Source organism: Schistocerca gregaria, chromosome 8, assembly GCF_023897955.1.
Source record: "Schistocerca gregaria isolate iqSchGreg1 chromosome 8, iqSchGreg1.2, whole genome shotgun sequence".
NCBI lineage: Eukaryota > Metazoa > Arthropoda > Insecta > Orthoptera > Acrididae > Schistocerca > Schistocerca gregaria.
The window spans coordinates 150,094,556-150,120,703 of NC_064927.1; the positions used below are offsets into that span (position 1 = coordinate 150,094,556).

At 45.3% G+C, this 26,148-nt stretch overlaps 1 protein-coding gene across 2 annotated transcripts in view; it reads right to left on the reverse strand.

Moving 5' to 3' along the window:
* Positions 1-26,148, reverse strand: part of LOC126284679 (PR domain zinc finger protein 1) — a 262,573-nt gene that overhangs the window by 162,041 nt on the left and 74,384 nt on the right. For both annotated transcript variants that reach the window (XM_049983800.1, XM_049983799.1), the window contains exon 2: positions 977-1,013. The gene's annotated coding sequence lies outside the window, so the exon portion shown is untranslated. The remainder of the gene's footprint in view (positions 1-976; positions 1,014-26,148) is intronic.

Below are 26,148 nucleotides of genomic sequence, written 5' to 3' on the forward strand. Positions count from 1 at the left end.
CAGGAAGTTTCTTACTATCAGCTATCATGTTAAACCTTACGGTAACGTTATCGAGTTATCTAGAATGAAACTTTATATGCCGGAATTATTACTGTAATCGTTGCGATAGAGCAAGGCAGGCAAGAGGCTAAGCCGCGGGGTTCCCACCCTGGCGGAACCGGTTCGAATCTACATCCAGCCATACAAATGTAGTGCAATGGGCCAGAAGCTTAAATAAACGTAAGCTTTGTAATATTATTTACTTGCAACACAACTTTCTCAAGAGATATATATGGGCTGAAACTGGTATATTGACTAAGCAATTGTGTTTAGCACTGATGAAATAAACTTTATAGTGAAAATTAATCTGCTGAGTGATGTTATCAACCAATAAGATAACAAATATTTACGAAAATATTTCTCTGTGAGCACCATCTTCGAACGTTGCGATCACAGATTCTTCTATTAAACATCGCCGCAACATCTGAAGATGCAAAATGTGTGTTCGTGCTCAATAATCAGAAGATACCTTGTCGTAAACGATTTCTTACTAATTCAGTGTGCATGGAATTAGTTGCTAACTTTCCACAGAGGCAGAAAAAAAAGACTGCCACTTTGAGGAGTCTATAACTTAAATTTTACTAAGTTTGCGTGTGTTGTGGCACTGCTTTCTTGACTAGGAGTTAAACTGCTGTTCCTTTTGTCATTTAGTTAGAAGAGCGTGCTCAGACCCGCGAATTACACGTCTTTCAGACACCTGCTGGTTTTGACACTAGGAAAGGAGACCTCCCTGAAACCCGATTGCACGGAAGCAATAGTGTGGACTACCTTAGGACTCAAGGTTTATTAAGCGACATAGCGTCTCGAGATTTTCAGTTAAGCATTACTTCCACCCGTCCGGTAATTCCATTTTTTGCCATTGGATGTTTTTCGTATTAGAGGCGAAGAGAGAGAGTTTTCCTGGCATCGCGAATGAAATTGTTGACAGAAAACTTACCGTGCACGAAAGCTGGCAGAGACGTAAATCGCCAACCCTGGAACAAGACAAACAAAAATTAATTAGACGACTTCAACTAAATACCGACCCTTCTAGGAGGGACGTTACAATGCCGTGCAAATCGCTGTCAGTTCCTAATTTGTAGGAATTAATCCAAAAATTTACAAATATAGTTGATTTGGTTAACTGAATTGTCTTTTCGTACTGCAAACGTCAGTAGAACCTGATGAAAGCTATACATAAACTTGTGGAATAACACGAACTTTGACATTTTCACTCAATGCATGTGATACATAAAGAAGTAGCCACAACTATGGAAGTCGATCGTCACATTAGAAGAAAGATTTGTTGCCATTTGGATGCAATGTTACCATCCTCTCTCTTTTGAAATATTTTTGAGATACATCCTTTTAGACACATTTGACGTTAGTTCGTTGTTGTTGTTGTTGTTGTTGTTGTTGTTGTCTTCAGTCCTGAGACTGGTTTGAAGCAGCTCTCCATGCTACTCTATCCTGTGCAAGCTTATTCATCTCCCAGTACCTACTGCAACCTACATACTTCTGTATCTGCTTAGTGTTTTCATCTCTTGGTCTCCCTCTACGAGTTTTACCCTCCACGCTGCCCTTCACTGCTAAATTTGTGATCCCTTGATGCCCCAAACATGTCCTACTAACCGATCCCTTATTCTAGTCAAGTTGTGCCACAAACTTCTCTTCTACCCAATCCTATTCAATACCTCCTCGTTAGTTACGTGATCTATCCACCTTATCTTCAGCATTCTCCTGTAGCACCAAATTTCGAAAGCTTCTTGTCCAAACTAGTTATCGTCCATGTTTCACTTCCATACATGGCTACACTCCAAACAAATACTTTCAGAAACGACTTCCTGATACATAAATTTATATTCGATGTTAACAAATTTCTCTTCTTCAGAAACGCTTTCCTTGCCATTGCCAGTCTACATTTTATATCCTGCCTACTTCGACCATCATCAGTTATTTTACCTCCTAAATAGCAAAACTCCTTTACTACTTTAAGTGTCTCATTTCCTAATCTAATTCCCTCAGCATCACCCGATTTAATTTGACTACATTCCATTATCCTCGTTTTGCTTTTGTTGATGTTCATCTTATATTCTCCTTTCAAGACACTATCCATTCCGTTCAACTGCTCTTCCAAGTCCTTTGCGGTCTCTGACAGAATTACAATGTCATCTGCGAACCTCAAAGTTTTTACTTCTTCTCCATGAATTTTAATACCTACATCGGGGAGAGGCTACAACCCTGTCTCACTCCTTTCCCAACCACTGCTTCCCTTTCATCCCCCTCGACTCTAATAACTGCCATCTGGTTTCTGTACAAATTGTAAATAGCCTTTCGCTCCCTGTGTTTTACCCCTGCCACTTCCAGAATTTGAAAGAGTATTCCAGTCAATATTGTCAAAAGCTTTCTCTAAGTCTACAAATGCTAGAAATGTAGGTTTGCCTTTTCTTAATCTTTCTTCTAAGATAAGTCGTAAGGTCAGTATTGCCTCACGTGTTCCAACATTTCGACGGAATCCAAACTGATCCTCCCCGAGGTCCGCATCTACCAGTTTTTCCATTCGTCTGTAAAGAATTCGCGTTAGTATTTTGCAGCTGTGACTTATTAAACTGATAGTTCGGTAATTTCCACATCTGTCAGCACCTGCTTTCTTTGGGATTGGAATCATTATATTCTTCTTGAAGTCTGAGGGTATTTCGCATGTCTCATACATCTTGCTTACCAGCTGGTAGAGTTTTGTCATGACTGGCTCTCCCAAGGCCATCAGTATTTCTAATGGAATGTTCTCTACTCCGGGCGCCTTGTTTCGACTCAGGTCTTTAAGTGCTCTGTCAAACTCTTCACGCAGTATCTTATCTCCCATTTCGTCTTCATCTACATCCTCTTCCATTTCCATAATATTGCCCTCAAGTACATCGCCCTTGTATAGGCCCTCTATATACTCCTTCCACCTTTCTGCCTTCCCTTCTTTGCTTAGAACTGTGTTTCCATCTGTTCCTTATGTCACAGTAATACGAGTAGTAGTCACAAAACGTTGAATTATCACGCAGAAAAGAAAGATACGTAACGTAGCACGCCACTAAGCGTTGAGAAATCTGTAACCATGATTTTTATCACTAGATATTTGTTAACTGTCGGTTGGTCTATCTACCGCACCCCTCCCTCCTCCGCCTTTCTCTGACGCGCCTCCCTCTCTCTCTCTCTCTCTCTCTCTCTCTCTCTCTCTGTCTCTGTCTCTGTCTTTGTCTCTGTGGTACAAGATTAGGCCAATATGCAAAATCTCGCGAAATCAGCCAAGTTCATAGCGCCAAGGAGCTGTGACTTGTCTTCATTAGTTGCTAAGAGCGTAATATTTCCGCAAAGCTATTTAGAATTATGTGGGTTAATGCACAAAGTTGGCCGCCGGGCGCAGCGCGAGATGTGAACGACCGCTTTTTCCTTTTGTGGTGTTTCATTAGACGCCAGGGAGACGGAATATTTTTTCCGGAACCCGGTAACCGCCGCATAGAAATGAACTTCTCTCTCTCTATCTCTCTCTAAAGAAGACTTGCGCGGTGGAGTACTTGGCGCTTTCTCGCCGGGAAGTGCTTCGAGTGAATATCTATCGTTCAGCTCCGAGTAAAAGCTTTCGTTTCTGCGATGCACTGAAAACTGCAGGAGAGAGAAGAAAAATATTATTCATCTGCTATAAAGTTGACATAATATGTTTGCAGTCTGTCAGTAAACACACCTATCAGTTCCAGAATGAATTTTCACTTTCCAGCAGGGTGTGTACTGATTTGAAACTTTGCGTCAGATTAAAACTGTGTACTGAACCTGGGACCTGTCGGCATTCGATAACTTTTCTGATGTTTTAAAGATAGGGGAAGAGGTACTTGGTGAATCGATAATCTGGTACTGGACACTATCGGTGACAGGAATACTAAGAATTTAGAGAATGCTTTAACTATAAGTTTAAATATTTCGTGTAGTTTCGCATTTGCTATTTTAATACCTGAGAAAAAAAAGGGTGTTATCAGACGGCAGACAGACGGGTAATCAAAGCCAAAAAAATTACTTTTCGTGTGATATAATTAGGAATTATTAATTTTCAGATTTTTGTCCTAACTTGTAACGGGAAACCTTACTTCTTGCCAAATTTCATGATCCTAGTTCAACGGGAAGTAATCTATAGATTTTGATGTCTGAGATTGCGAGAGTCAAAATATGTGACATATTACACTGAGCCGCGCGGGATTAGCCGAGCGGTCTTAGGCGCTGCAGTCATGGACTGTGCGGCAGGTCCCGGCGGAGGTTCGAGTCCTCCCTCGGGCATGGGTGTGTGTGTTTGTCCTTAGGATAATTTAGGTTAAGTAGTGTGTAAGCTTAGGGACTGATGACCTTAGCAGTTAAGTCCCATAAGATTTCACACACATTTGAATATATTACACTGATTCAAAAGCTTAAATGTCTATATACCACAGTACTGGGTTTTCTAACTTTCAACTTGATACAGATACACGTTCCTGAGAAAGAAGAGTCTTACCACACTGACAGAAATCGAATAAAAAATGACAAAAATATTCTGTTCGTGTAATATAATTACATATTAACAATTTTCGGATTTTTTTCCTTTTCTTATACTGTCAAACCTTGCATCTTGCCAAATTTCATGCTTCTATGTCAACCGGAAGTACCCTGTAGGATTTGATGACCGAGTTTGGAATACAAAACAAATTTAAGATAAGTGGCGGTTTTTTTTATTACATTGTGTCGTATCATGTATCGATGCCACACCACGAGCATCGTCACGTCTGTACTGGAACTGCAAGTTTCCCTTTGACGTCGATTGCGGTCGCGCGGGATAAAGTGGAACCAATGGTGTACACCCGCTGAGCCACACCTGAAGCGACTATGGACTACGAGCACCCTCTGTCGCCACAATAGAGCATGGGCGGTCGCATTGACTCACCCCACTCGTGCTTGGAGTCTCTGCCTTGTGATTCTACTTCTTTCTGTATTATTTCTATTGACTCTGTATTCATATGAATGAATAAAAGTTACATAAATCTTCTGTTTGTTGTGTTAATTTGTTCAATAACAATTTCTGATCCAATCCAGCTTCCCTACGCCGACAGTTGCTCCACCACTCTGTACCTCACCTCTCCTTCCCGTTGTATATGAACTCTTACAAAACATATTGACTTAAAAGCTTAATTTTTTACGCCACTGAGAAACCATAGACGTTAGTACTTGACGTAAATTTCAACTTGATACTGCTATACGTTCCTGAGAAAAAGGGTTCTCAACCGTCGGATAGAAAGACAGACGTGATACTACAAGTGTTCTGTTTTTACTAAATCAGATATCGAACCCTAAAAAGTGCAGACCCCACTTAGTTGTAGGAGAAACGCTGAGAAAGATGATGATTTGGATGTAGGTACTTGGAGATGAAGATACTGATACGAGAGAAGAAAAACAGATACAAATAGCTTTTGCGGGAGCAATCTGGCCTTTCCCCTGGCAACATAGGGAACGCAAGAAAATCAGGATGGGAGGACGGTGGTTTGAACCCTTTCAGAATACGAGTCAATTGCCTTCGACCAACGCTAGTCTTCTTTCCGTGTGAAATGGCACACCAGTGGAATTTCGAAACCGGTGTATAGAGCAGCCTTTTTCTCGCACTTATTGTTGCCAAGTGGCTATGGAAGAGAGCTGTCTTCAGGAATGAGCAGACTATAGGCATGCTCGCGCTTTTGTGTGTGTGTGTTTATGTGGAGGGGGTAGCTGAAGCGGCACTGAAGAGGGAGAGGATGAAAGCTATAAACGTCGCCTCTCTCTGCGGCGGTCGCTCTGGGACCAGAGCCTCTAGTGATTAACACAGGCCGTAAACAGCTTGGCGCTCCGCCAACCGCAGCCAGTGGGAGCGGAAGACCGCTCCCGACAGTCACTTCGCTCGCCTGTCTTATTTTTTTTTATTTTATGCGTCCATATTGGCTATAGGCCACGAATAATCGCGGGAGGAAAGGAAAGGAGGCGTCAGATGCAATTTTCCAGTTCCGATATTGCGTGGAGCTCGAGGAGTTAATGGGCTGCGGCCACTGGAAACTGCCAGCTCCCGTCTACTGTAATGGCGAGACATGGCTCCTTTCCTAGAGCCTTCCGGCTGTATAAATGAGATAGAGTATTCCACTGCCAGAAAGTGTCTACTGTGGTATTGGCTGTGTCTGTGGAAGAGAAGACTGTAGCAAGCTACTTTTGTAGCCGTTCCAGCTTATTTACGTCATCCCCTAACGTGGTAGCTGCCTTTCTCGCTCTGATCAGCGACAGAGAGAGGGGGAGCAGGATATGGACAGAGGGCGAAGAAGGGGAGATGCAGCAGGCAGATGGAAGGTCTGGAGGGCTAGTGCGCAGGTGGAAAAGTGTGAGGAGGAGAATGGGATGAACAGAGAGAGTGGTTGGATGGACGCAGGGAGGGGAGTAGAAGGTGGAGTGATGGAGAGAGTGGGCAGGAGGAAATGTAGAGAGAAAAGAGCGAGGATAGGACGAACAGAGAGAGAAGTGCGAGGATGAGACGGACAGAGAGACTGTGCAAAGAAGAGGTGGACAGAGAGAGAGAGAGAGAGAGAGAGAGAGAGAGAGAGAGAGAGAGAGAGGAAGGAGGAGAAATCAGTGTGCAGTATACACTGAAGCGCCAAAGAAACTGGTATAGGCATGTGTGTTCAAATACAGAGAGATGTAAACTGGCAGAACACAGTGCTGCGTTCGGAAACACTTAGATAAGACAAGTGTCTGGTACAGTTGTTAGATCGGTTACTGCTGCTACAAGGGAGGTTATCAAGATTTAAGTGAGTTTGTTATAGTCGGCGCACGAGGGATGGGAAACAGCATCTCTGGGGTATCGATGGAGTGGGGATTTTCCCGTACGACCATTTCAGGAGTGTACAGTGAATATCAGGAATATGGTAAAACAAGAGATCTCTTACATCACTGCGGCCGGGAAAAATTCCTTGCGAGATGGGACGAACGACAACTGAGTAGAACTGTTCGACGTTACAAGTGCAAACCTTCCGCAAATTGCTAGAGATTTCAATGCTGGTCCATCAACAAGTGTCAGCGTGCGAACCATTCAACGAAACATCATCGATATGGGCATTTGGAGCCCAAGGCCCACTCGTGTACCCTTGATGACTGCACGAAACAAAGCTTCACGTCTCGCCTGAGCCCGTCAACAACGTGTTGGGTTGATTCGAGGGGAGGAGACCAAACTGCGAGGTCTCATCGGATTAAGGAAGGACGGGGAAGGAAGTCGGCCGTGTCCTTTCAAAGAAACCATTCCTCATTTGCCTGAAGCGATTCAGGGAAATCAAGGAAAACCTCAATCAGGATGGCCGGACGCGGGATTGAACCGTCGTCCTCCCGAATGCGAGTCCAGTGTGCTAACCACTGCGCCACCTCTTTCGACGTCAGCATCGACATTGGACTATCGATGACTGGAATCATGTTGCCTGCTTGGACGAATCTCGTTTCAAATCGTATCGAGCGGATGGAGGTGTACAGGTATGGAGACAAGACGATTGTCATAAAAATGTAAGTGTGTCTTTTTTTTTCAACCCTTTCGCTATCAATTTTTTTGGAGTGAAAGGAATTGCTCGTAGAAATAACATAATAAGGAAAATATTTCCCGCTGCTTCGTTTTCCAATGGGGGGAGGAGTGACACATACAGCATCATTCGTACGTACCTTCGGGTTTTCAGAAGACAACACAGCAAAAAGTACGAGACATTCAGAAAACAGACACACATCAGTGGGTAGTGCGTCTCTCTGAGTTTTGAACTCACATTACTGGTGCTAAGTACGGACATTATTTGTGACGCGGCAAATATCAAGTCGCTGACACGAATTGTCTGGGAAAACGCGACAACAGCCCACTTTTCAAATCTATTGGTTGAGTTGCCTATCTGCAGGCGCAAACTACTTCGATGCGACAATACTGAGGGGCGCGGAGCGCTGGATCAATAACGAAACTTGAAGGCAGCACAACCCACAAATGAAAGCTGTAATTATAAGAGTAACACAAACCATCAGCAGGTTTCCCTTTACCAGTAGGACATAGATACATAGCAACACCGTCCAGCAACATCCCACTTGTTTTCTGATAACCCATTGGGGGACGGCATATATCCCAACGGTACTGAAATGGTTACATCAAACTGGATAACAGCTAGATAACAGAGCACTCTATGCAAAACTGAATTAATGTTGGTTTAGAAATAAAAACGGTACTCCCACAGTACGCCACGTATGTATCGAAACATGTACTGGTAAAGAATAAGAAAATGGGAAAACAATGTCTACAGGTGTACTGCCGTGGTCGTTGTCACTGAAGGTAAAATATAAGGCCTCGTCATGTACCTCTTCAGTTTCTTTCCACACAACGTTTAGACTACTCTGTTTCGATCTTTTTTAGGATCTTCCCGGTCAGAAACTAAAAAGGAGAGGATTTTGATTTCAACGAAAAAGATTGTGTTTAGAAGAAGGCGAAGTCTTTTCGAGACATCTTCTTTTATGGAAGACATCTTCAGTGGACTGATGATTGTGAATACAATATTACAAGCAACTGTGGACCACAGGTCAACAAAATTTAAAGCGATGATTTTACTTACATACGTATGGCCTATGGAACACTGTTGCTGTGGTCTTATATCCAAAAACTGATTTGATGCAGCTGTCCACAGTATTCTGTCATGTACAAATCCCTACAACACACCCCTCCCCCCTGGTTCAAATGGCTCTAAGCACTACGGAACCTAACATCTGAGGTCATCAGTCCCCTAGACTTTAAAACTATTTAAACCTAACTAACCCAAGGACATCACACACATCCATGCCTGAGGCAGGATTCGAACCTGCGACCGTAGCAGGCTTATCTCCCATGGTTCACTACTATATATGTCTACAGTCCAAATGTCTTCAGAGATGATTTCCTAACACCTAAATTTGGGTACTAAGAAACACTTTTTTCTAGCCAGTCTGCATTCTATATTCTCTCTACTACATCTCTTATTTGAATAAGTGGACAGTGCAAAGATTTCGACTCTGATCAGTCATCTTGTTGAATAATATGTCAAGTCGTAAACTACCGCTTATTGAGGTCACTCGCTGACTTGGTTTTAAGCGACCAGGACGACCGCTAGATAACGCTCTGGCACGTTAACTTCTTATGAAGACATATTTTCGATGATGACCATTACATTCGAAACCGTTTAACTCTATTACACGATCCGGTCACACTAATGCGACACAGCCATTGCTCGACGTCAACATGCATTTCCAAAACTGGCGCCGAGGCTACTGTGGTCCACCGGGGGGTATACAGGACGGCTGGAGAGGTGTGTAAGGGCGAATGACCGTGAAAGTGTCGAGCAACTGACAGTCCAGGCGAACGAAGGGCCTACCAACGGCGTCTCCTCAACAACCGTTTATTGAGTGATGCTGTGTACGGGCCTCCGGAGCAGGCGTATACGGTGACTTGACGACCACTGAGGTGACCTTTCGGGACGAATCACTTGTAATGCTCCATAGGACGGATGCCGGCCGCTAGAGTCTACGGCGTGAAACGTCTGACAGTAAACACCCTGCAACAATCGTGGGGAAGGGTCAAGGGCTGAGAGGGGTGCGTTATGGTCCAGGGAATTCCCCAGGTGATCTTTGGGACCATTTCCACCCCTATATGCTGTTTGTTGTTCTTCGGCTGGCATCGCAACGTGTCATGCAGCACGTAGGATATGTGCGCGGTACGAAGATCGCCAGGATGCTATTACCGTACTTCCCGGGTTGGGAAGGAATCAAGAATCTTTGGGATCACCTCGATCGGATTGTATGCACCATGGATCCTCAGCCGAAAAACCTGATCACTGCACTGGAGTCCTCTTGGCTCCACACCTTGCCGGTACCTTTCAAAACCTCACCTGACTCCCTTCGTACACGTCTCGCAACGATTCGCGCTGCAAATGTTGGTTACTCAGGTTTTTGTCAGCTGTTCACAATAATGTGACTGGAAATTGTATATATACAATCAAGTCATTTGTGAGTAAGACGGTATTTGAAATGGATCGCGTGACAATGCCCAGTTTCACTATAGTACGAGTATATTTTTAAAATTGAGTTTCTGGAAAGGATGCCCCTGGACTGTCTGTTCATTTTTCACCCAGGAGACTTCAATAGAGGAACAGGAAATCGTTGTCCTAGCAGCGCTGTGGCCACTTCCGGGGCAGTTACGCGCGCAGGCGCCTGCGTCAGGCGACGCAGGACGTAATCCGCGCTTCCCGCCACGGCGACAACAGAGCGCGTGGTTGCGGTCGCGGCCGCGCCGCGGCGCCCGCGTCGGCCTCGCCAGCAGGCCTCGCTTTGCCACTTCGGCGCGCGCCTGCCTACCAAGTTCAATGGGTTAGTCAGTTACTGGGCCAGGGACTCCCCCGCCGCCGCGGCCGGTGGGCGTGGCGCGGCCGCGCGCCATTGGCCGTCGACGCTCGCGGCGCTTAGGACGCAGCCAATGGCAGCGCACTTGCGGCTGGGGCCAGCTCCGCACCACGCCACGCCGTGCTTTCTGGAAGTCGCGCCTCCGTTCTCCAGTGGCGGCTTCTTTCACTACTGCGTGCAGTGCTCGCCGGTCCTTCTGGATTCTACAGCCGTGTCTTTTTTCCTTCCGGTGTCCAGCGGCACGTCTGCGCCGTACGGGCAGAGAACTAGTCTGACTGAACACGGGCGTTTATCTGTCACATACGCAGCAGCTATTCGATGGAGAGATTGAGATCGCTGGGCAACCTCGTCCAAGGGTTCTGGAGGAAATGACCTGTTACCACATCCGCGATTTGTCTCACATCTGGAAGGAAGTGAGCACAATGAAGACAGAGGCGCTGTATTCCACGACAGCAAATTCGCCTTCGGAAGTGAGGCTTTCGTCTCCGCGTTTGAAATTCATTTCGAAAAAGAGGGACTGTGAGGTTTTTCTTGATACCTTTCGTATGTAACTGACGTACTGGCGTTCTACTTATTGTCTATTCTGCAGTTATTTTTCACTCGATTATTCCAGTTGTTCTCTACCTTCCCCTTCGAAGCTGGCAAGCAAATTGACATTCGTGTTTATGTGGCTGCATACACTCATTAACATAGGCGTTCGCTGTTAATCATTTCCAGGGTGTCCAACGTCCACCGCTTGCTTTGGAGTAGCGTTATTTTCGTGAGGATCAGTTAACACGTTCAAAGTACCATGAAAAATGTTTCACAAAATGAATTTCAAATATCAAACATTGTTTCTGTGGGATTCATAAGATTATGATGAACTGAGTTTCCTTGATAAGCTGTGTCTTGGTGGGGTAGTCAGCTTCTATCGGATTACCTACTCAAAAATTTTGGGTTCATATCCCACTCAATTGTTGGAGATTTTCTGGCATTGTTTTCATCTTTTGTGGTAATTTTCTCTGAATCATTTTGAGCAACTCCAAATTACTCCGTGGTTCGGAAGCCAAATTTAAATGTAGGACGTTTCCGTATAAACTTCTGTGCTAGGTCAGTTCAGAGGTCGGTGGAAGGCGAGGGCATAACACCAAGAAGACAACACTTAGTAGAACACTGTAGTATTCAGATCGGCCTTCATGTTCAGGACAGCTTTAGGTTTTTACAGGTGCGTTCATATTCAGCCACTAGAGCGCATCTTATGGTCAAGCACTTCTCTATTTGAAATTTTGTTTTGATCCTTTGCAGTGGTACAAACTTTTAAGCGACGTTATGCATCTACCTACGGTTTTCCACCTGCAAAAAGTACGCACCTTGGAGCCGAACTGTGCGTTGTGTGCTGTGAGGATTTCAGCCGTAATCCTGACATCAAATTCAGGTACATACCGCGTAAACACGGAGCGCCTTAGGTACGTGTACGCTTGAGAAGTCTGCCATATACTTCGCTCGATCACCTTTGCTACGCACGAAGTCAATGACCCCTTTTCTCCATTCCGTCACATTTGCATCACAGCTAAAGCGGCAGATGGCGAAAGACACTGAAGTTACATTCAACCAGTTCCGTTGACCTTCTGAAAACTAGCCTAGGTTACCCATATAGTGAGATTCCGTTGTTCCACGTATCGAGCCACTCCTGAAATCGCTATTATGAGATAAGCGTCGGATTTTCGTACGATGCTCTTATCTAATTAGGACAAGAAATTTAAGGAGAAAGGGGTAAGAGATGCACGTAGAGGTAGGAGTAGTACTGGGCGAGCACTCTAATAAATCTATTAGTGAGATGGTTGATCGGAGTAGTTCAGTCGATAAAAGTAGAATAGCATTGACCAATATCGATTCTTTTCTGGTCGTTGCCGGCGATAACTATCAGATAACACTGTGTCTACCAAAGTAGAAGCGACACGCGGAATTAATATGTGCTTGGAGTAATCTTGCTTATTGGCTCTTCATGCACGTTGCACGCTGAGTTGTCTTCTGGTTAGAACTTTTAATAGCTGGAGAACATTAAAGAGCGATCATCACATTTAGATCTCTATCGGTTTAGGCTACTCCCAGGTGCCGCGTAGCCAACAGTCGTCTTAAAGTTAGCGTAGAGTCATCTACATCTACGTTTATACTCCGCAAGTCACCTTATGATATGTAGTGGAAGGCGACTTCCCTCCTTTCGTCTCACAGCCGCAAATAATGCGCGAGAGCAATATTTTTTTTTTTTTTATTTTTTACTACAATCTTCCGTGCTACCTCGAATCTCTCTAATTTAACCTCCATGGATTCACGTAGCAGGGAGCAATATATTGGTTGAATCTCTACGAATGTCAACAGTTAATGAGTGGTAAGACGCTATGTTTAGTGAAGAGAAGTCAGAAAGTAACAGAAAGAGCGAGAGACGCAGTGAACCACAGGGAATATTTTAATTTTTAGTTTCCATTATAGGTGGGAATTATTGGAACGTATTTTAAGCCTTGGTCAGCCGTGGAATCACAGGCTGAGCACGTGTTCCGCTTGGCAGGCAGGGTCATGGCTCTGGAGGTCTAGTTCTAGGCTAGGCTAGGCTAGGCGAAAGTAGGCCCCCGCGTGCCGCCGAGCAGCCCTCCTCTCCGTATCGCTTCCGGCAGCCGGCTGCAGCCGTACGCATTTCCTGCGTGAACGCACTGTGCTCAGAATGTTACGCACTTACTGTCTGTCGACTGTTCCATAGTTATGGGTCACAACGATGACTTCTGCGTGAATGTGACTTTTTCTTTTAAAATGTCGGCCTTTTGGGAACAGTCATACCAGCCGTGCTTCCGTTCCTGTCGAAGTAATCCGAAAACCGGACGTAACACTTCCATCTTAGTTTCGATTTTTTTTTAACTCATCAGTCTTCTGACTGGTTCGATACGGCCTGCCACAAATTCATCACCAGTGCTAACCGCTTTATTCAGAGTACCTCCTGCAACTTACGTTCTCAATTATTTGTAGGATGTATTCGAATCTCTGTCTTGCCTTACAGTATTTACTCTCTACAGCCGTCTCTAGTACTATGGAGGTTAAGCCCGGATATCTTAATGCACTCCTATAATTCTGTTCGTTCGTTTTGGCAGTAATTTTCACGTGTTCATTTCTTCACCAGTTCTGCGGTGAACCTCCTCATTCGTTATCTTATCAGTCCATCTAGTTTTCAACATTCTTCTGTAGCACATCATCTTCGGTCCACCTCTATTCCGGTTTCTCCACTGTCAAGGATACACTACCATATAATACTCATCTCCTAAAGTACATGGTCAGAAACTTCTCCCTGACATAAAGGTTAGTTTGTTTGGGGGAAGAGACCAAACTGCTCGGTCATCGGTCTCATCGGATTAGGGAAGGACGGGGAAGGAAGTCGGCCGTACCCTTTCAAAGGAACCATCCCGGCATTTGCCTGAGGCGATTTAGGGAAATCACGGAAAACCTAAATCAGGATGGCCGGACGCGGAATTGAACCGTCGTCCTAACGAATGCGAGTAAAGTGTGCTAACCACTGCGCCACCTCGCTCGGTTTGAAATAAAGGCTCATGTTTCATACAAGTAGACTTCTCCTGGCCAGGAATGCTCTCTTTACCTGTACGAGTCTGCTTTTTATGCTCTCCTTGCTTCGCCTGTTATGGATTGTTTTACTTCCAAAGCAGCAGAGTGCCTTAAATTATTCTACTTCACGACCACCTGTTAGGAATTCAAGTTTCTCGCTATTCTCATTTCTGCTACTTGTCATCACTTTCGCCTTTCTTCAGTCAATAGTCTTGTCATCGCACTACTCATTCTATTCGACAGATCTTGTTATTCGTCTTGACTTGCACTGAGGACAGCAATGCCACTAGTGAGTCTTATCACTGTTATCCTTTCAGCCTAAATTTTGATCCCACTCTTGAATATTTCTTCTGTTTCCCTTACTGCTTCTTCGATTTAACCTAAAGGATGAATCGTATTAAAAAGTATGAAAATTTGTGCTGGTATTGGGCTGTTTTTACAGTAAATGCCTCGAATGATGCTATGAGGTGACAGCCTTGCAGACATGATTAACCCTCCCTCCAGAAGATTTCAGTAGCTTTTTCAGTTGGTGAATATGGAACAAAATTCAGAAAATTCCTGAATGTTGGTCACTAAAACCGAGTGACGTGACGTAGTGGGTAACACACTGGACTGGCGTTCTGGGGGACGACGGTTCAAATCCCCGTCCGGACTTCCAGATTTAGTTATCAGTACTTTCCCCAAATCCCTCGAGACAAATGCTTTGATATGAGTCTTCAAGATTTCCGTAGTGAGACGTTGTAAATAATCTTCATGACATTCAACAGTATTTCCTCGGAGCAACTGTCCGACATCTTCAGGTGGTTGAATCTTGCTGGTGGCTAGGTATCAGAATGGTTCAACCACCTGAAGATGTCGGACAGCTGTTCCGAGGAAATTGTGTGAAGACTATTTACAAATGCTGTGGTAGTCCCTTTGAAAAGACCACGCACGATTTCCTTCCGCCGGCTTGTCTGGAACCGCGCGACCGCTACGGTCGCAGGTGAGAATCGTGCTTCGGGCATGTATATGTGTAATGTCTTTAGGTTAGTTAGGTTTAAGTAGTTCTAAGTTCTAGGGGACTGATGACCTCAGATGTTAAGTCCCATAGTGCTTAGAGCCATTTGAACCATTTTTTGGAGGGCAGGGTGGAGGTATCCTGTGTTTTCTAAGGAAAGTCGGCTATGCCACGGTGTCATTGATGGCTATTCGTTGGCTAGCAGGAGGCCCGTTGAGGTCCAGCAACCACTCTGTTTGCATGCTAGATACCATTAGACCTACACATGGAGTTATGGTCAGGGGCAGATTTCGTGTGACAGCAGGAGCATTTTCGTGGTTATCCCGTGCATCCTGGGTGCAAAATTGTACGTCAATCTGGTGATTCGACCTGCAGTGCTGCCATTCATGCGCAGCATTCCAGAAGCTGCTTTTCAACAGGATAACGTTTGCCCACATTCCACTGTTGTAACCCAACATGCACTACAGAATGACGCTAAGTTGCCTTAGCCTGCTCGATCTCCACAGATCTGTCTCCAATCGAGCAGACACGTCATCGGACGATAGCTCCAGCCTCATCGGCAATAATGTATTGGCCGACCGGGTGCAACAGGCATTCCAACCCAAAATCTGACATCTGGAACCTATACAACACAATATATGCACTCCTGGGCGCTTGAATTCAACATTCTGCCGGTTACACCGATTATTAATGTACCATCATTTCATATTTGCAATGATAATCACTTAAATGCGAGGGGCTTTTGTAACGTCCGTGCAAAGTCCGAGAGATGGCACTACTAGCGCGCATCGAAGTCATGTTTAGTTAGTAGCATCTTTGGAAAGAACGCACACCAACTTTCAGCCATATTGGTCTATTTATTTGTGTTCGTCATTCGTGTGAACCAAGGAAGTCGAGTGATTGTCAAAAAATGGACGAGAAAGAATTTCTTGTGGTGCTAAACATTACTTTATGAAAGGCAAAAGGCCTCAGGAGACTAAGGAGAAGCTTGATAAACATTACGGTTACTCTGCACTTTCGATTAGAAGAGTTTATAAGTGGTTTCAAATTTTTGGAGTGGCTATATTGACACAAGTGGTGCTGAACGTTCTGGACACCCTGTTGAGGCTACGGCTCCAGAAAACATTGATAAAATCCAGTATATGGTGACGGATGAGATAAGAGTTAAGGTGCGCGAGACTGCTAGTGCTGTGGGCATCTCGAATGAACGGGTACATAATATTTTGAATAAACATTTGAACATGAGAAAGCTATCCGCAAGATGGGTTCCGCGGTTGCTCACGCTTGACCAAAAACAGAATCGTGTGAAGTGTTGCAAGGATGGTTTGCAGCTCTTCAGGAAGAATCCTCACAACGTTTCGTTTCGTCACTGTAGTTGAAACATGGATAGATTACTATACTCCTGAGACCAAACGGCAATCTAAACAATGCGTTACCAAGGGAAAATCTGCACCAAAAAAAGACGAAGACAATTGCTTCGGCTGGAAAGAGTATGGCGACTGTCTTTTGAGATTCGCAAGGGATAATGCTCATCGACTATCTGGAAAACGGTAAAGCTATTACTGGTGCGTATTATTCATCGTTATTGGACCGTCTGAAAACCGAGCTGCAAGAAAAACGCCGGCGATTCGACCGCATAAAAGTCATTTTCCACCACGACAATGCACCAGTACACAACTCAGCAGTTGTGGTCGGAAAATTATCGGAAATAGGATTCCAACTCGTTTCACAGCCACCCTGTTCTCCAGACCTGACTCCCTCGGACTACTATTTGTTCCCAATTTGAAGAAATGGCTGGCGCTACAAAGATTTTATTCAAATGAGGAGGTGACTGCAGCAACTAATAGCAATTTTGCAGACTTGGACAATTCCTATTATTCGGAAGGGATCAACAAATTAGAACAGCGTTGGACCAAGTGTTTAAGTCTAAAAGAAGACTATACCGAAAAATGAAAAAGGTTTACCCCAACGCGTAAGTAGTTTTTATTTTTGCACGGATTTTTCAAACGCCCCTTGTATACTACCTACACAAGTGTATTCCCGGAATTTCATTATTCTACACTAATTGTTTTTCGATGTTGCAATTGCTCTCCGTCAGCGTAATAAACAGTTTACTTACTTTTTACCCATCTCTCTGTTTATCATTTGAGCTCCCTTTTAAGTGGACGAATACTAAACTACCAACACGGCCCATGCGGGGAAGAAAGTATGCGAGTAGGGAAACGTTTGAGGCAGTAACGACACAGTACTTGGTGTCTGACGGAATACTCGTCACTCAGGAACGAAAACACACAGTGTGCAACTGTCCTACCACTGGCAGACTCTTGTAGTAGGAGTGAACGGTAGCGTTACGGCTGACCGGTTGCTTAAGCTGCAGTGACGCGGTAATTAGAGCCAGGACGAGACTGGTTGGGGTGTAGTAAGGTGGGGTGAGGTGGGCGTAGTGAAGCCGCTATACCCCGCCGCTGCTGCGGTGCGGGCAGCGGTCTAGCGGGTCTGTCCCGTTAACCAGGGCCGGCCCTTACCGCTAGCAGACAGCACAGCAGGGCACAGCACACAGCACGCTGCGGCACCCCGCTACCGTAATGGGTCCATTGTGTAACATGCGCCCACGCTCTTAGCGGCACCCCACTCACTCTTATACCGTCAGTGCTCCACGTTACAAGTCATCGCATAACGAGTGTGTGTGTGTGTGTGTGTGTGTGTGTGTGTGTGTGTGTGTGTGTGTGTGTGGTAAGGGGTCATCTGTGAAACACTCTTCTGTCTCACTCACTTGTTTATTGCACCACCAGGCGTTTCGATCGTTCACATCATACATTTTACTTGGAGGATTACGTATTATTGTTGTTACTGAGTGACGAGTATTCCACGAGAATCAAGGAGCCGGTCCGATAATTGCATGTATTCTTTCCGCACGCAGTTCGTGCCCGACCCGAGCCAACTTGGTATTTTCCACATTCCTCCAATGTCTTAGTCTCGGCATAGCAAATCGTTGATCACGGCGAGTACCGGATACTTTTGGTCAGTCGCCACGAGTCAGTTATGGGGAGAAATACAGTTCAGCGGAGGAGAGTGAGTGCCAGCAGCATAACTCAGCGTTGTATTGATGAAAGTATGAAAAAGAAACGACTGATGATGAATTGTAACAAATTTGAAACCGCTAACGGTACTTTTTAAACAAAATAACGTAAAACCAATTCGTGGCTGGTTGCTGGTCAGCATCAGCAATTTATTTTATAACAGCCACGGTCTCTAAACACGTCTATTTATGACAAAATTGCCATAACTGAGCATGTTCGATCTGGAGCCATCAATGTTCTGTAATAACAACGATATTGAGTGACTTTTTCACAAATGGAATTTGAACCGTATCCTGCCACTTCCGGACAGAACTACTGACGAAAACTGACGAAAAAAATAGGTAGATAGAACGGTGTGCTGTCCCCACGCCCGTCATACTGCATCCAATGGCGCCGTTGGTAAAGGATGACACGGCGGTCGGTCGGTACCGCCTGTATCTGTGGACAGAGCCTTTTTTTTCTTTTTCTGCAGTTTTACGTCGACTCCGAACCACAATGCAATTCTAGCCGCAACTGGCTAATTTTTTCGCGGATATGTTGCTCATAGAATTTTAATTAACTTGATGAAACTAGGAGCCTAGGCCTCTCTCATACCGGACAGCATCTAATTGGCGATCAGCTACTTCCCATGTTTAAACATGACTGCGAGCAAAATTAAATGCTGCCAGCTTAATTGCAGTGTATTTACAATTGACGCTTGAAATAATTACCGACCCCTCGAGCAGGGGCGACGTAAGCCCGCATTACAGCTCCACCAGCCACAATAACAACACGGCAGCGATCCAGTTTTGTTAGTGTGTGTCCAATCACAGACGTCGGACGGAAACTTCCAATCCACCCCATCTGATTATAATCACGAGAGCCCAGCTTCTAATTCTAATTATCATAGCGGACTGTAACGCTGAAGTCTCATTTACGATAAACTACAGAAACAGTTTAGTAGTGATAGGGACGACTCAAGGACGCGTGTTCACCTTTTATACACAAAAGTGAACCTGTTTTTACTAAATATGATTGAAATGGCTCTAAGCACAATGGGACTTAACATCTGAGGTCATCAGTCCCCTAGACTTAGAACTACTTAAACCTAACTAACCTAACGAATCACACACATCCATGTCCGAGGCAGAATTCAAAGCTGCGACCATAGCAGCAGTGCGGTTCCGGACTCAAGCACCTAGAACCGCTCGGCCACAGTGGCCGGCTACTAAAAATGACGTGCTCCCATTATTATTTAGTGATATTTTCGAAAGAGCAATATTTTTCTTAATTTATGGCCAATTTAGAGCTTTATGTCCTACAATATATGTTAATGACAAACTCAGTCGCTTGAAAATGGCATGAAATGCCGAAACCTAGGTAGTAATTAAATAAATAGCAGTACAGTCAGTGGTAGTGTTTTCAATGAAATTATTACACATTTTCAGAACAGATATTAAATATTCAAATGAATTTACAGCTAACTTCGAGAAGTGTTATACTTTTAGACACACACAAACACTGCTAAACAATTAGTCATGATATTGGTATGTTGTAATAATTGTCGTGCTTAATGGCTGCTTACGGCATTTACGCAGATTGGATATTTTGTGACATTTCAACTTGAGAATGGCTATAGAACCGAAATAAATGAATACTAATTTACGGTCTGTCACCTTTCAAAAGCACTGCGTATATAGCGGTAATTCCGCGGATCCGTGGATATTGTATTGTATTGTATTGTATTGTATGGTAACGGGGACCTAGAAACGACGGAGAGGCTCCGTCCACGCCGCAGCCGCAGTGGTCCACAACGCCACGACGACTACCGCAATCCACGTCACCCCTCCGCCGTCCCACACCGAATTCAGGGTTACTGTGCAGTTCAGTCCCCGGTGGACCCCCAGGGAACGGCTCACACCAGACGAGTGTAACCCCCATGTTTGCGTGGTAGAGTAACGGTGGTGTACGCGTACGTGGAGAACTTGCTTGCGCAGCAATCACCGACATAGTGTAACTGAGGCGGAATAAGGGGAACCAGCCCGCATTCCCCAAGACAGATGGAAAACCGCCTAAAAACCATCTGGCCGGTTCACGGACCTCGACAAAAATCCGCCGCGCGGATTCGCGTCGGACCAGGCGCTCCTTCCCGCCCGGAAAGCCGTGCGTTAGACCGCTCGCCTAACCGGGCGGGCTTCCGTGGGTATACTTGCCAAATCGAGTATTCGCTCTCCTTTCTGAGCTAGTTGAATCCACTTGCACCCAACAACAGACGCAAGTCACAAGTTTCTGTAGTCCAAACAAAAAAACAAAAAATGGTTGTTTGTATTTATCTTCTTCAAGTGACAAGTGGCAGTGGTTACTAACGAGTCGAGTTTACGGGCATACGCAGACGACGAGTTAGGAGACGACATCATAGCACTCGCTGGCGAATTTAAAGTGCGTGTACGGAGCTCATTTCTTTTTTCTGGTGCCAGGGTACTTTCCATCAGGTAGTCTGCTGTTGTGAGCCTTTTCTGTCGGGAGACCGTCGTCAAATTTGAGGCGGCAGTGACGTGCACGTCAACGTAATACCGAGTGGTATCTGTGAAGTGCTCGGAGGAGCTATGCCAGGTGGAGTTGGTCTGAATGGGTGTGACTCAGCTGAAACGGCGGAACAGCGTCGCGCGTGGGCGTCCTTCGTCTGCCGGCGAAAGTGCGCACACTAGCGCGCGCTCACACACACACACATGCCGCAGCACGCGAGCCGAGGATCCGCGTGGGTAAGGAGGGGGGGGGGGGGGGGGGGGGGCAGCAGCTGACTGCCGGAGTCAGCGGCGAGCAATGACCCCGCGCAGCCTTGCGGTACCGCAGCCGCAGGCGCGCGCTCTGCAGAGCACTCTACCTCCCAGGGGCAGCCTCCACGTAGTTGCTCGAGAATCTTGTCATGCTCGACACTCGTACATACAGTCCGTCCCTGCTAGCCGCAAACTACCGGGAAAGCTCAGTCTACCGATACCGTGGCGTCATGGTATTGTGGTATATGACATCATACGTGTACAAACAGAAAGGACGGAACAATGTCTCTTTTTTTCTTCGGTCTGCAACTTTTTTTGTTTTGTTTTTGGAATTTGGATTTTGGCGACGGACTGATCTGAGGCCTAGTCTGTAGTACAGGTCTGGATGAAAGGCTACGATTTGGTTGTAGGACGGTGAAGATAGCGAATGTAAATACCAAATTTTAGTCATTCAAAAGTTAGAAAGGAAGGAGAGAGTTCGGTTGTGAGTATGCAAAGCGCTATCAAAGGCTTCAGTTCACTCAGTTTGATAGCTAGGATGGATATACTAAATAGGACAGACCATGTAAACTGCTAACAATGCTTCATGTCTTATCTGGCGTGTTTTTCTTTATCTGCACTTCATGTATTACGCATTTATGGCGTCCATCTCTGCCTCGATCTTCAGAGACTTCTTAGCCCGCACCGACTTTCAGTTTAAAAGGTGGTAAAGGAATTAGAAGATCAGTACAAAGAATAATTGTTTTTTAAATACGTGAAATATTTGAATATCAACGAAAGACAAAACAAGAGTAATTGAATGTATTAGGTTTCAGTCACGTGATAGTAAGGAAAATCATGTAGGAAATGACGGGCTGGAAGTAGAAGTCGTTGGGTTGAAAAATTAATGCCAACGGTACAAGTGCAGTAGATAGAAACTGAAGACTTGCAACAACAATGAATATATTAATACCGAATGTAAATTAAAACGACCACAAGACTTTTCTGAAGGTAATCATCTTGAGCGCAACCTTTTATGGAATCGAGATATGGATGTTGAACGGCAAAAACAACAAGAGGGTAGAAAAATTTGGAACTTCGTATTACATGAGACTGCTGAAGATAGGATGAGTAGATCAGATGACTAATTAAGAGATGTTGAATCTAATCGGGAAGAAAGGAAACGAATGACTAAAACAAGGGATCGGTTAATAGTTTACACGCTGTGGCAGTCTGGAACAGTCTATTTGGTTCTGTAAGAAAGTGTGTGTGTGTGTGTGTGTGTGTGTGTGTGTGTGTGTGTGTGTGTGTGTGTGTGTGTGTGTGTGTGTGTGTCTGTTGGGGTTGGAGAGGTGGGGGAATAAAATCGTTGCTCGTTTTTGATGTAATCTGAATTTGTACCGAGCCTTGAACGAAAATCATCTTCTAAAAACGAGTGCAGTGCAATGTACAGCACTGCAGCTATTACAGCCGTCAACAAATACAAGAAATGTATATGCAGTTGCGAATATGAACTATCATCGGTTATGTACTGTAATGACGACAAAAAAATTTGTGCCAGACCGGAACTCAAATCTAGATATCCCTCTTTACGCGAGCAGTCGCCTTAACCATTTCGGCTATCTGTGCACAATTAACGGCCACACCGAATCTTCCATATGTCGTCGTCCATGTGTCATAAGCTGCACTGTTATGTTACATATCTTCCCGTCCAGAGAGGCCTGGTATTGGCGGATATGTATGAAACGACGTGCAAGTCCGAATTAACATTGCAAAGTCCTTCTTAATAAAATAGACGCTGCTATTTCGTATTTATTCGCTTCGATTCTCAATAAATATGTCCTGCCTGGACGGGAATATACGTAACGCCTGAGTCATGGACGACGATAGACGGAAGTTTGGGTTTCGCACTGATTCGTGCACGGATAGCCGAAGCGGAAATCCAGATTCGAGTCCCGGTCCGGCAGAAATTATTATTGTCGTTACTCCATATAATATGGTGGTTCATATTCGCAATTGCGATACGTTTCCTTAACCCCCAAAATACCACAAAATCGCCTCCACCCTGTACAATATTCCCAAGCCACTGGGGGATAAACGTCTCTTTTGTACATAGCTGCATTCGATACCTTGTATAATTTGAAAAGGGGGAACATCGCGACTCGTCGGAACACACTACATGTCTCCAGTTAGCAGCCGTCCAGTTTAGTAGATTGAAGACTTGCAGTGAGCAGTAGTCTTTTGCCACGTACCCGACACCATATGTCGAATGCATGCATTTCCTTTCTCAGCGGTCGCTCGGAAGGTCTTCGAGGCGGTACTACATTCACTGGCAGCAGCAAAACCTATCGGGCCTTAAACCTATTGTCATTGACAGGATGTGACATTTGTCTCTGTTCTCTGTCAGTTAGGCTCTTTTTAGACCAGTTTCCTTACGCGGTGTTACATGACTGCGAGTGATACACCATTCCTGATAGACACGTCCTGGGTGTCTATCAGGGCTAGTTCATGGTGTGGACATATAGATACCCTAACAGGCTGGCTCGTTTCTACCATTCTGCAACACCTCAGTATCGATACATCGGATTTCATACAGCCAACTGGCACACAGGCATCGCTAATTGCCACGACTTACGTCAATGGTGGAAGGTCACCTCTATCTGTTCTACACGATCCACCACAACCCAAAGCGACCAGTATCTTCTTTTATGAGTGTGACCTTTTCTTGCGATGAGTGTACTGACTGTGGCTGGGCCAGGGTCAGCTTCCGAGTGGACGACTTGACGAACTGCGTAGTAGAGCACGCACTGGAGACGTATCCACAGTATGGAAGCACGTATGGAGAACTGGGCGCTGCTCTCTCCGCGCGATTCGCTGGATTGGTAATAAGCGTACAGTGGCTCACGTACGATGTAAGCTGTCGGGGGGCTGCGTCAATTTTGTGGCCGAGCCGTGGCGGCGGTAAGCGGTAAGCAGGGCGCAGCGTTGCCAGCAGGTGTCTGGGGAAGGCAGCCGGCGCGGCCCGGAACACGGCGACCCAGTGCGTGCTATGTGTGTCAGCACGGACGTTCACCTCGGCCTCCTGCCGCGCCTACAGGCCGGCGGCGCCACTACGTCACCAACACGTCACCACCAACACTACCACCATCACAACTATTGCTATCGATACCCAAGTTGACTACCAACATAGGTACGACAGGTGGAGAGCGTGTTTACATGGGGTTGCAATTTTAATACGGGGGAAAAAAATGAGGTTTAAATGGTTCAAATGTTTTCCGATTCCAAGTGTGATCCACTGATACCGGCATCATAGGATACTACATTTCTTTTTCTAGGGCACATTTGTACATTTATGAACATTTAAAGCAAGTTAAAAAATGGTACAAATGGCTCGACGCACTATGGGATTTAACATCTGAGATCATCAGTCCCTTAGACTTAGAACTACTTAAACCTAACTAACCTAAGTACATCACACAAATCCATACCTGAGGCAGGATTCGAACCTGCGACCGTAGGGCTCGCGCGGTTCCAGACTGACGCGCCTAGAACCGCTCGGCCACGCAGGGTGCATAACAGTTACGTTATGTGGGTTGCATGAAATCAAGTGAAACCCCTCAGCGTGAAGAAATCGAATGACAGCACACGCTGTACACTTAATGGAAAATTATACATGTTTACATTCTACTTCCTGGCAGATTAAAACTGTGTGCCCGACCGAGACTCGAAGTCGGGACCTTTGCCTTTCGCGGGCAAGTGCTCTACCATCTGAGCTACCGAAGCACGACTCACGCGCGGACCTCACAGCTTTACTTCTGCCAGTATCTCGTCTCCTACCTTCCAAACTTTACAGAAGCTCTCCTGCGAACCCTGTAAAGTTTGGAAGGTAGGAGACGAGATACTGGCAGAAGTAAAGCTGTGAGTACCGGGCGTGAATCGTGCTTCGGTAGCTCAGATGGTAGAGCACTTGCCCGCGAAAGGCAAAGGTCCCGAGTTCGAGTCTCGGTCGGGTACACAGTTTTAATCTCCCAGGAAGTTTCATATCAGCGCACACTCCGCTGCAGAGTGAAAATTTCATTATGTTTACATGCTCTTTGTGCGTTCAGAACTGAAAAGTGTGATGTTATGCAATCTATGGGCATATTAAAAATACTGTGCAACACATCTGCACAAACCTTCATCGGGTTTTCAATGTGGTTTTAATTTCACAAGCGATCGGACCGTTCTTTTATGAAAAAAATCTCGTAGCACAGTTTTAGCTGTTATGCCACTTTCGAATGTTGATACGGTGTAACCTGTCAAAGTGGGGATACTTGGGTTACAGCCCAGTAACTTATAGATAATTGAGGAAGGTCATTATCCTGCGTAGGCTGTTTTGATTTTGTAATTTTTGAGTTTTTACTTTGAAATAAAAGCTTTGTTTAATAATTTAGCTAATTTCGCTCTCTTGTGCATTTTTAGCTACACAGGTGTGAATTGCTAGAACAGTAAAACGCTACACTTACGCGGGATTTTGTCGTCATGCCGGCATCAGCCACACAAAATCCCTTGGTTCTCATTTGAAATTAAACTGCACGATATAGTAAACGTTTAAAAATAAAAAAATAAAATCTTAGAATAAAACTGTAGAAGGGATATGATGAAACTTATTCTTAACAGTTGAGGGGTAATGAAGATACCCAAAAAATATTTGACGCGTTACTGGAAGAGGCAACAGAAGGAAAGACTGCACAGAAAATGCTAATTAAGTTAATATTTTGTCCAGTGACTGAAATATTGGTAGTGCTGGAGCTGTCCATTCCGCTCTCGAGCGCTTGTACCAAATACCAAATGCTACAGCGCATCCGTGTAATCACGCAAGTAATGCGCTGGAACGATGTGGGTTTCGTGACGCAGGAGCGAAATCGCGGCAGTAAATACTGGACAGTAACGGGCGCTTAATGAGGTGACGGGAGCGTCAGTGCCGCTCGGGTGTCCGGCGGCGCCAGCTGACGATATTGGTTGGAGTGGCGGGGCTTACTGGCGAAATTAGGAAGTGTTGGACTGGCGCGCCGCGGCCACCTGTTGGGAGCTGGGAGGTGCGCAAATGCGGGCGCTGCAGCGCCACTCATTTGTCATCCCCGCCGGACAAATGCCTGGCGCCGCGCGAGAGCTCCTGCGTAATGGACTGGTTGCATGTAGCGCAGACCGTATGTAGTCTGCGTGTTTGTCTCCCTCTGGTAACTACTGGCAGTGCTCAGTGGTGCGTGTCGCATGAGGCTCTGCTGTGTGC